This window comes from Neodiprion lecontei, chromosome 3, assembly GCF_021901455.1.
Source record: "Neodiprion lecontei isolate iyNeoLeco1 chromosome 3, iyNeoLeco1.1, whole genome shotgun sequence".
In the NCBI taxonomy this organism is placed as follows: Eukaryota; Metazoa; Arthropoda; class Insecta; order Hymenoptera; family Diprionidae; genus Neodiprion; species Neodiprion lecontei.
The window spans coordinates 7,753,800-7,766,150 of record NC_060262.1 but is presented as its reverse complement, the minus strand read 5'-3'; the positions used below and the strand labels follow the sequence as shown (position 1 = coordinate 7,766,150).

At 39.4% G+C, this 12,351-nt stretch overlaps 1 long non-coding RNA gene across 1 annotated transcript; it reads right to left on the bottom strand.

Moving 5' to 3' along the window:
• Window positions 1-2,561: 2,561 nt before the first annotated feature.
• On the bottom strand, window positions 2,562-3,272 carry LOC124293293. Its single transcript, XR_006903206.1, has 2 exons — window positions 3,094-3,272; window positions 2,562-2,718 (listed from the first exon to the last, which is right to left on the bottom strand). It is a non-coding gene; the product is annotated as an uncharacterized LOC124293293 (long non-coding RNA).
• Window positions 3,273-12,351: the final 9,079 nt, after the last annotated feature.

The window sequence follows — 12,351 nt, the reverse complement described above, 5'->3', positions numbered from 1 at the left end:
CCTATTCATATTCCTTTCACACATATCATATACCTACATTTTATATAAATAATGACGATTTTAATATGTACACGATAGGACATAACAGTTCGAATGATTTTATCACATGGTTATACATTCTGTTTTACCTTCTTCTTGTTCGTTTATTAAACGTTGACACGGAGATGCGGCAAAGGTGACATACAAACTTATTTATTATTTTAATTTATTCGTGTGTATTGTAACGGAAGAAAGGCATTCCGTCACAAAGTCATCCTCACATATGTACTCACACTCGCGTGCAATGTTTACCTGTCGTCTCTACCTGAAATCTAGCCACTTGCCAGTGTCGCAGCTCAAAACAAATCAGCTCTACGTCCTATGTCCTATTATCCACTGTTGCGAAATCATGTCTGTGTATCATCTATGTGTATTCTCGCCTTGTAAATCCTCAGTCGTCGTTCAGTTCTCTTGGGATACAGATCGTATCGCTTTGTATCTTTCTCAAATAAATTATCCTTCGTTGATAATTAAATGCGATCTATTTCAATCATCATTCCGCTGCCTCGCTACAGTCATTCATCACTGATTCGCGGATCCCATCTATTGTTATCTCTCCATGCAGTTAGTATTCGACCAGTGATGATAAGTTCACTTATGCTCGTTTCCACACCACCGTAAACTGTAAAGCACTCGGTGCGTTTTTTGACGCGGTATCGCTAGTAGTCCTACTTCACGGAAAATGGTTGCAAGATCGATTCTTCGAAAAATTGCAGATGACTTTTTGTCATATATTAATTATGGTAAATTGTTTTTTCCCCGATGAATTTGTACTCGCGTATATTCGCAGTTTGTTCGAAATTTATCAGTTCAGATTATAATCCGTTGACTACTCGTCGTCAATGAAAGATGACTGTGGTAATTATGGATGTAAGATGGTTGTTTCAATTTTGGATGAAGGGTGATTGTTTTCATTTTATACGCGAACGGTAATTGACTTTGGATGTTTGCGCACCGGTTTTTCTTCTTATGTGGTATCGGATAATCATTAGAATGGAGAACCTGGCGAATATGCAAAACAATCAACAACCGAACCACGAATCGCTGTAAGACGTTATCATTTACCTATGGGAAGACCATGCAGAAATCTTTGAAGAAATGGAAACAAATCGGAGTATAATAAGCACAACCACCAAAATACGACAAAGATATATAATTCTACAGCAAAATACAAACCGAACATGACCACTGAGCGACTCGAAAAAACTCTGATACTAAAGCGATCGCAATAAAAGACTGCGAGACAATTAAAAAATAAACTACAGCTGAATAAATTTTACTACATTTTGTGATCATGATGATTATGAATTACATCACTAAATCTATGTACCGGTAGAAACAAGATTACTGACTCTGAACCAGACCTGAACCAGACCTAAGACTAAAAAATAAAACGTTTTTTCGGTATAGTCAATAAAACTCAGTTATTCGGGTAGATAAAAATATAATGAGTGACTTATGTCGATATAGACAAGAATATACTTAGCTCGGATGAGAAAAAAATATAATTAACGAAAAGAGAGATATATTAATTAGTTGAAACGGTCAAAAAGTCTAATCAGCTAACACATACAGAGGGTTCGATTACCTGAAATCGACAAAAGGTTTGATTGGCTGAAATAATCAAAAGCTTTGATCAGCTGAAACGGACAAAAAGTTTTATTAGCTCAAATAGACAGAGGGTTTGATTAGAGGGTGGTGTTTTACACTGCGTTTCGAGTCTATTTGTAATTTTTCTCCAAAGCTCTGGTCTGATCGAATAATTTTTTTTCATCAGATATATACATTTTCATAAACATATCAAACACATACCCCAATTTCTGGCTCCAAGACGTTGAGTGCTGTCGTTACGGGTTGACATGCTGGAGAATAGGAATGAGTTTCGAGTCTCTTTTTTGTTTCCCGACAGCTCTGCTTTGATCGAACAATGTTCTAATCGGAAATAGATTTTTTTAACGTTACATGCTGCCGTCTCAGAATGAAATGCGGATGTTTTACAGTGAGCTTCGAGTCTTTTGTTTCTCGACAGCGCTGATTTGATCAAACAATGTTTTGATCATACATATACATTATGTGTAATTTTGTTGTTGTCATTATATTTTAAAGGCCATTTCAGTGGTAGTACAAAAAAAAAAAAAAAATTGTTGATTGTTGGGAACGTTTAAGCACACTGTGATCTAGAAGACCCAGCTGTTCTCGAGTTGCCTTCGGCGATTCAGTCACGACATTTATAAGTTTACGTTGCGTCAAATTTTAGTTATGATACGAAGTTATTATGTTAAGTTTTTACGTCAAATCGTAACGAAATTAATTTACGAAAAATAAAATAATACGATTATTGAAACGAAAGGGCGACATGCTTGGTTGCTCAAGAGCCGTTGAAAAAAAAAAATTTCATAGCACCGACTGCAATAAATCGATCTAGTAAGAATCGATTTTAAAGGGGGAAACCGGTTTATGAGGTCGAAATTTTGCTGTTTTTCATGATTTTTTTTTAACCAGGAAGGAATAATCACAAAATGTTTAAACTTGGAGGATATTTTATTTATGTTTTCAAGTACACTTTGAAATTTTTTCAAACGATTTTCGCCGGAAATAGTAGAGTTACCGCGTGCAGTCCATGGGCGATTGCCATCCGAGCACCTGGATTGCGTACGCCCCTGACGTCGCAATTTTTATCTGTAATCATCAGGATTTTTTTTTTCATTAAAAACATATTTTCTAAGAATACGAACCTAATTTTGATCAAACAAATTGAAAATTGCATGTTTTTGAGGTGTTTGAACACAATGTCATGTTTTTATACTATATTTTTTCATCTTTCTTGCATAAAAACATATATTTTTAATAACGGTATAATCCCCGAATCAGGTTCATATCACGTGTAATTGAATAAAGAATATCTACACCAAATTTCAGAACGATTGATCATTAACTTTTTGAACTAGAATGTACGCAAGTCGAAAAAAAGTCGTTTCGAGAAAAACGCGTTTGAAATAAAATGTAGCGAAAACGAGAAATTCAAGGCAGTAATTAATTTTAAAAAATGCTCACCGATTAATCAGCTATTCCAGCACCATATAGCAATCCCTCTTCTTGCTCATATGCGTCATTTTTAGCTTGCAGCTCCGCTTGACGAGCTATACGACCTTCCTTCGTCTCCAATGAGCTGCGCCTATTCTGTCTCGTCACGCGCTTTCTGTCCATGCTCTCGGCATAATTGAAGCTCTGTGAGCCAAAGACGAAATTTAATTCATTCATCAGCATTAGAAGGGCTGAATTTCCTTCATTGAATAATGCAGTAGCCAAGAATGCTGCAGCCTCGACTATTTTTAAACCAGCATGTAGATGCTTTGGAGTCAGTCGCCAAACGGTTGAATTGAAACTTTCGTTCGCATTCTGCGTATGACCGCCTAAGCATTTCGTCAGCAGATCGTCTCTCGATACATCTTCGTATATCGGAAGAATTTATTTTTCAACGTCGGGGTGTAATGGGGCAGGGTGCGGTTCAGGCTCTGTTCCAAGTGCTTTAGCTTGCTGCCACTTGCACCAGCTATCTTCTCCCTCTGGATAGTTGTCGTGTTGTGGATTGTCGTCTGTGGATATCATGTGCTGAAAAGTTGCCATTATAGCATTCTTCGTGTCTTCGACGCTGTTTATATTTCTTCGAATTTCTAAGCTGTAGTACGTGCTGAGCTTATTCACCAACGCCTCTGTCAATTTTCCTTTTCCGCCCAGTTTTTTATCTTTCCTGATGTTTCGGAGCCGAGTTCCCATCCTTTTCTGAACATGGCCTATATATTCACTTTTAACGACTTTCAGTTCATTACCGTAGGGATTCAAATTTAGAATTGCTGTGAACGTTTTCGAATCTCCATCACCGTTGTAATTACCGTGCGCTTCTTCACAGAACCGACGGGCGGTCACTTAAGTGCTCATTGCATTCGAACTAATGGGAATTTTGCTTTGAAATTTTGACCAGATATTCTTGAATAGTTATACTAACCATTCATGCAATAAAAAAACAGACGATTTTTCGATCGGTCTAAACTGGTTTCCCCCCTTAAACATCGTAAAAATTGAAAAAAAGAAATGTTTGAAATGTTTTTTTTTTTAATAATTGTAATTTGCCTCACATTTTTTTAATTCATAATGATAAAAACAAAATTATCTAAAACATTGTTTCATTATTAATCTTTTACAAATATAAAACAATTTTTGAGGATTCTTTACAATGTTATATATAAAAAAATGTGAAAAATAGTAATTTCGTGCTAACGTTTAATCTTTCATCTGCCATTCTTTAAGCGTTAACGAATTTAAAAAATAGTAATTGCTGTAGGTGATCTGGAGAAAGTCGGTTTCTGTCCTCCGTTAAAATATTGCCAGCTCGTGAAAATAACCTCTCGGAAGGTACCGACGTTGCAACCACGATCAAGTATTTTTCTTGCGATTTCACTGAGTGTTGGATAAACCATTTTATATTGATTCGACCAATAGAAAAGTGGATAGAAAAGACAACGCGCAGCCGCAGAATCGCGAATTTGCCTGTAGGCGCCACTAGTCGATTCTTAGCATGAAGGATCGATTCATGGAAAATCGAGACAACAAGGAATCGATACAAAAGATCGATTTTTAGACCTCATGGATCGATCTCGGCAGAATCGAATCGAGATCGCCCATCTTTACTCCGACTAGCGAGCAGACAAGTCGCCTTTTCGATCCGACAGGTATCTGAGCTATCTACGAATAGTCGTATATTCACAAAACGCAAAAGAAAATTATTCACGCTCACCTCACCCTTAACAATTTGTTTTCTTATATGTTACATTTATCCCTACATCATATGGAATTTTTTTAATTTTAGGTGACAATTTTTCCACATATGAATAGATCCACCAATTTTTCCCTGATCTGTATCCATATTCCAATTAATTGTATTATACATATGTTGGACTGTGGTGCCGTCGGAAGGTTAGTAAACGGATGACGCCAGAGGTTGCGGTCGATAGTGATATGGTATTGACAACTGTTTATTATGAGAAAAATCGAGTTGTAAGAATTGGATGGTATAATACAAATGCGAAGGCAGGGAAAAAGACGAAGCTAGTTAGTAGATGCGTATGCGCAAAGAGCACGGCGAAGACTGGTTACAGATGACGAAACAGTGCAGGTTCGCCCCCGAGTCGAGGCCAAGGGTCGCGTCGCGCCATAAATGCCACATGTAGGGAAATTTAAACCCTTAGTCCTCGGCTAGCGAGGCGAGGCCTGGACACTCGAACGTTAGTTGTAAAGAACTATAGAAAAAGCTGGACATGGAGAAAAGGAAATATTTCAAGGGTTCTTCGCCGGCTTGCTGGTGGCGGGTGTCCACCACATGGACTCTTTCTCTTTTGGTTTGTTCTTTAATCTTGAAAGGATAACCATTATTTTCCAACATAATATCGACTAACTTTAGATTTCTTCGGCGAAATTTGGCATAAGAAAAATTCAAGCATTTGTCATACAAACCCATAGCCACACTTTTTTCATGTTGTAATGGATGTTGAGAATTAAAATTGATATATCAGCCTGACCACGTTTTTTTGTGACGCCCATCAGTAATTATTTTGTTGTTGTCATTGATAAGTAAAAGATCTAAGAAGCTAATTTTATTGTTTACTTCTAATTCATGTGTAAATTGTAACCCAAGATGAAACGTGTTAAATTTATCAATTAGCTGTCGCAATTTTTCTTTATGAACACCAGTGATGATGTCATCTACATATCTACAATAATATATATTGAAACGTTTTGAGTTTATTTACGGGCCGAATTTCGCGAGAATTTCATACGTAATATGAAAAGTAGCGCGGAGGTTTCGCGCGAACTCGAATATTATATTAATTTTAAGAATTTCCTGTCTCGTAAATAGAACGGCAGGATTCGGTCTCTAGACTCGAAAGGAAGGTGGAGAATTGTTATTTGTCGATTATTTAATGAACTCCTGGAAGAAGTTGCTACAGTTTGACCGTTTCAACTTGGTTTTAGAGATAGGCTCAGATGATGTTCCCTCACTCTCATGTGCAATGGCACGAGTGGAATAAACCCATCATCATAGGCCGTGTAAACGGTTGAGGGTCAAACTTGATCTGTGTGGGTGAAGCACGCACAGATCGATCGCTATGAGAAGATGTCTCGTGATGCGAAATACTTGTTTCCGGAAAGGAGGTATTGAAATAATGAGTGAATGTTTTGTTCCCGTGAGGCGGGATAAGAGACAGGGTGTGAAGTTTTGAATTTATTTTCCTTGTGATCTTTGAGAAATTTGTGGTAACTTAGGAAGGGATAGATCTTCCTGATTTACTTTGATAATAATTAGGTTTGCTTACGGCAAAACTGAATATTAATTGCGTGATAGCATGTTGGTCAGAAGGACGGTATTTGACAATCCTGGATCGTCGCTGACAGTTTGTTTCGATATTAATAATTATTCGTTTAGTTAGTACTAAGACAGAATATTATTTATGTGATAGCATAGTAGTCAGAAGGACTTGGATAGTAGTTCAGTTTACGTATGGCAAGACTGAATATTATTAGCGTGGTAGTCAAATGAATGGGAATTCTACACAAACATGCGTTCACCTGTATTAGGACATTCAGTCGCAATGACAGAGACTCTCTACAGGTTCAGGTGTCCTACCTATGGGTCAGAGGATTGTGAGACGATCACCGTATCTGAGCTATGAGGTCAGATGCAATGCCGTTCTTCACTCAGACACGGCTCCCTAGTACCTAAGAACTTTTTATTGAAAACAAGTAAAAATGTTAATACGTTGAATGCCCTCCTTTGATGGGAAGTGGTGTGTGAGGATTCCTGGAAGGACAACTCCACGTCACCTGATCTTGAGTCCGTCGATATCCGGCTCCTCGTATACGTGGAATGGTCCGTGAATATGAGTACGGATAGGTCCTCGCGTTGAATAATTCGTCGATCTACCTTGGCGTGTGGGTCAATAGATGATAGATTGCTAGATCCACGTTTGCGCTCGTCTTTTATACTCTTACTGTCTAGTTTCGCCGTTTTCGGGGATAGAGATTGGTCGTGTCCCCTGAAGAAGGGGTACGGTGAATCGTGCGATTTGATTGAATTACCGGTATGTGGTGGGGTTATCGAGTGGGTAGTGAGATTTGGGCGTGTCACCACCAAGTACAATATTTGGGGCACGCGTTGAACTTCAGGTGGACGGCACGATAGCCAGGCGTCCCGTCACAATATATTTCCATAAACATATCAAACACTCGCGCCGATTTCCGTCGCCAAAACTCTGGAGCGAGTTTCCAGAATTTTTTCCCACTACTCTGAGAGCTGAGGTCTGACCGATAATTTCCAAACGAAAAGTGAAACATGTCAAACACTCACGCCTGGTTCCGTCGCAAAAACTCTGAAGCACGTTTCCAGAATTTTTTGCCACTTTTCTGAAAGTTGAGTTCTGATCGATAATTTCCAAATGAAAAGTAAAACATATCAACCACTCACGCCTGTTTGCGGCACCAAAACTCTGAAGAAAGTTCCCCGTATTTTCTTCCACGTCTTTGAAAGCTGAGGTCTGATCGAATAACTTTCCGATAAAAAATATATATCATCATAAACGTATCAAATACGCACGCCAATTTCCCTCGCCGAAATTCTGGAGCAAGTTTTCAGCATATTTTTTCCACTTCTCAGAGAGCTGAGGTCTGTTCCATAAATTTTACAATAAAAAGTATATATTATCATAGATATATCATACGCTGGCCCTATTCTCGGTGCCTAAACACGGCATCAAGTTTCGGTTTTTTTCGCACTTTTCCTAAAGCTGCGGGCTAATCAAATAATTTTCAGGTGAAATATATATATTTTCTTGAACATATCACACACTCACGCCAATTTCCGTCGCCAAAACTCTGGAGCGAGTTTCCAGAATTTTTTTTCCACTACTCGGAGAGGTGAGGTCTGACCGATGATTTCCAAATGAAAAGTGAAACATGTCAAACACTCACGCCTGTTTGCGTCACCAAAACTCTGAAGAAAGTTTCCTGTATTTTCTTCCACGTCTCTGAAAGCTGAGGTCTGATCGAATAATTTTTCGATAAAAAGTACATATTTTCAACCACATATCAAACACTCGCGCCAATTTCAGTCGCCAAAACTCTGGAGCGAGTTTCCAGAATTTCTTTTACTTCTCTGAAAGCTGAGGTCTGATCGAATAATTTTCCGATAAAGAATATACATTATCATAAACATATCAAACACTCGCGCCAATATCCGTCGCCAAAACTCTGAAGCAAGTTTCCAGAATTTTTGCCACTTTTCTGAAAGTTGAGTTCTGATCGATAATTTCCAAATGAAAAGTAAAACATATCAAACACGCACGCCTGTTTGCTTCACCAAAACTCTGAAGAAAGTTTCCTGTATTTTCTTCCACGTCTCTGAAAGCTGAGGTCTGATCGAATAATTTTCCGATAAAAAGTACATATTTTCAAACACATATCGAACACTGACGCCAATTTCCGTCTCCAAAATTCTAGAGCAAGTTTACAGTGAATTTTTTTCAGTTCTCTGAGAGCTGAGGTCTGATCCATGAATTTTACAATAAAAAGTATATATTATCATAGACATATCGTACGCTGGCCCGATTTTCGGTGCCTAAACACGGCGTCAAGTTTCGGTTTTTTTCTCACTTTTCCTAAAGCTGTGGGCTGACCAAATAATTTTCAGGTTAAATATATATTGAAACGTTTCGAGTTTGTTCGCGGGCTGAACTTCTTCAGAATTTCACTCGTAATATGTGAGATAACGTGGAGATTTCGCGCAATCTGGAATGTTATATTAATTTTAAGAATTTCCTGTCTCTTGGATAGAGCTGCACGATTCCGTCTCTGAACTCGGAAGGAAGGTGGAGAATGATTACTTGTCGATTGTGAGATCAACTCCTGGAAAAGCTTGAACAGTATGACCGCTTCAACTTGTTTTTTCGAGATAGCCTCAGAAGTTGTTTCCTCACCCTCATGTGCAAAGGCACGAGTGGAATAAACCCATCATCATAGGCCGTGTAAACGGTTGAGGGTCAAACTTGATCTGTGTTTGTGAAGCAACACACAGATCGATCGCTATGAGTGATTGACTCGTAATGCGAGAAATTTGTTTCCAGAGAGGAAACCTTTAAATAATAGTTAAATGTTTTGTTCCCGGGAGGCGGGATGAGTGACAGAATGTGACGTCGTGAATTTATTTTTCTTGTAATGTTTAGGAAATTTGTGGTAAGTTAGGAAGGAATAACTTTTTCTTATTTAGTTTGATGATAATTCGGTTTACCTACGGCAAGACTGAATATTATTTGCGTGATAGCATGGTGGTCAGAAGGACGGTATTCGACAATGCGGAATCGTCGTTGACAAGTTTGTTTCGATATTGATAATTATTCGTCTAGCTAGTACCAAGACAGAATATTATTTACGCGATCGCATGGTAGTCAGAAGGACGGTATTCGACGATCCAGAATCGTCGTTGACAAGTTCATTATTTGGTACTGATAATTATTCGTCTTGCCAATAGCAAGACAGAATATTATTTACGTGACAGCGTGGTAGTCAAATGATCTGGAATTCTACGCAAATATACCGTCACCTGTATCAAGGCATCCAGTCGCAATGACAGAGACTCTTTACAGGTTCAAGTGCCCTACCTTTGGTTCAGAGGATTGTGAGACGATCACCGTATCTGAGCTATGAGGTCAGACGCAATGCTGTTCTTCACTCAGACACGGTTCCCTAATACCTAAGGACCTTTATTGAAAACAGATGAAATGTTTAATACGTTGAATACCCTCCTTTGATTGAGAGTGGTGTTCGAGGACTCTTGGAGTGACGAGTCCACGTCTCGTGATCGTGGGTCGTGTCGACTTCTGGTTCCTCGTTGAGATGAGATGATCCGCCAAATAAATGTGCGGATGAGTCCTCGCATTGCACGATGTGTGGATCTACTCTGATGTGTTGTACGATAGATGATAGATGTCGAGCCACATTTGCGCTCGACTTTTATACTTGCTTATTGTCTAGTTTCGTAGATTTTGGGAATAGTGATTGGCCGTGTCCTTTGAAGAGGGAGCACGGTAAATCACGTGATTTGGTTGGTTTATTGGTAAGTGGTGGGGTTACGGAGTGTGTCGCAAGATTTGGGCTTGTCCCGATAATATTTGGGGAGCTCGGGCTGACCGTCAGGTGCCGGTACGCCGGCAAGGCGTCCCCTCACAATATATGTCCGAGTAGTAGTCGTGTCGTCGGAACTCTTTGCATTTGCCGAACGGGTATTCATATTTAATGATAGGAATTTCAAATGATGCGTATAATTAATGTACAACTTCAATATTACAATACTGAGCTTTCTTAATTTAGTGTCTCTTAACACGATAGCTGGCACTCAATCTATCCATTATGTGTTATGGGAAGTTCGGTAACGAATCCACGGTCGGCAGGATAATCGATGTGTCCTTACTCGACTGCCTCTCAATCAGAACTGCCCCACCCTTCGCACCTTCTTATTCCAAAAAGCTTCACCGGGCTCATCAGCCCTCTCCCCTTTTCCCTCTTTACCTCTACAGGTAGATAACGATACCTATCCCGCGACCGTGGCTACGTTCGGTGACCAGATGTGTCACCTCGAACCCAATCAGCGAATGTCATAAACGACTACCCTTATGTTTAAATTAACTACTTATTACGGTTATAAATGTTTAAACTAGGGTCTTGGGAATTTCCACTCTCAGGGAAAAACCCGACCATTCTTCTCTCTTCGACATATATTGTAACGGGTACGTTTCATCACGGGCCACAGCCTATGTGATAAAACCGTTATTGTGTGTTCTTTGTCAATTTCTAATTGAAATAATAGATTTATAAGGAACCGCCTCTGATGGGTAAAAGCTGGATTAGCTTATCAGAACCAAAAAACCCTGGGTAGTCGAACTGATATGCGTTGGTCAGCGTCCGCCGTCTTTGTTTACTATTTTGGATGCTAGCAGGTCACGGTCGCTATCGATGGTCGTCTCGACCAGCTGTCTGTATCAGTTGTTGACATGTTTTGTATATGTCACGGGCACCGTTGGTGTTGATGCGATTTTGAACAGCTGTCCGTTACATTATATACATTCTAACGTAACCGGTGATGCTACTTAGACCACACGCAGCCAATGGTTCAGCAGCGCTCGTTGACACGCCGATTTACAATAACACAGTGAGCATCACTGCTTAGCATCCGCTGCCTGAATGCCGCTATGCGGAATCACCCACGTGCCCGCATACAGACAGCCAAATCTGCAAACACTGACATACGTTGGGACAACGACGGGACTAGTGAAGGCCTTCACTGACAGATGCTCCAGTATCGCTACAGCTCTCATTTACACGATGGAACTCCGAGGTATTTATGTACGCGCCCATTTCGGCATCAAGTCAGTTGAACCGTGGTACACACCCTGCTGACTTAGAGCGTTAGACTGTGAGCACTGTGAGCACTGCGGGCTATAACCGGTGATTCTAATCAAAATCCAAGAGCTAAATATGAGGCTCTACCTAACCGATTCATATCGTAGCGAAGTAATTTGAATCGATCTAGAAAACAAGCGATAGAGCTAGCAACAAATCCTTATAGCACCAAATTGATTAGAGACATTATAAAATACATTTGTTGGGATTTGGTCAGGCTTAGGTACGTCTAGGCCTTTGGTTCTGTAGCCATGTATTATTGCATACCAGCTGAACACCTGACCATTACAACGTCAAAATAATTTTCTACAAGTAACTTGATGTTCATTTATGCTTTAAAGTTGAAAATCAACGAGATCATGCAATAGTTTGACTTTGCCGCTTTGGTTAGGTTTAATCCGAAAAATATCGGTATTAGGAAGAAACATGCAGGGATAAAAGTTGTGGGAAATTAACCTTCGTTATTAGTTATTGGAGAAAAATGGTTTTTTTTTTTAATTCAAAATGGCGGACATAAGCAAAAGCCGGATTTGGTTGGCATTTTGAATTTGGACCGCCAGTCACCCTTCCCAATGATTCAATTGAAAAAGAGCGACAACGGAATTATTGCAAGGTTTTAAGTACATAACATACATTATGACTGACGATCCACGGTTTCAATTGGTTTTAAATTAACCGTTAGGTTTGGAATCAATCTTTAGGTTTGAAATTAACGGTCAGGTTCGCAATTGATCGTTAGGTTTGAAATTAACAGTCAGGTTTGGGTACCTGGGTACCCTTGTCGACTATAGCCGGGTCTGGTCCGCT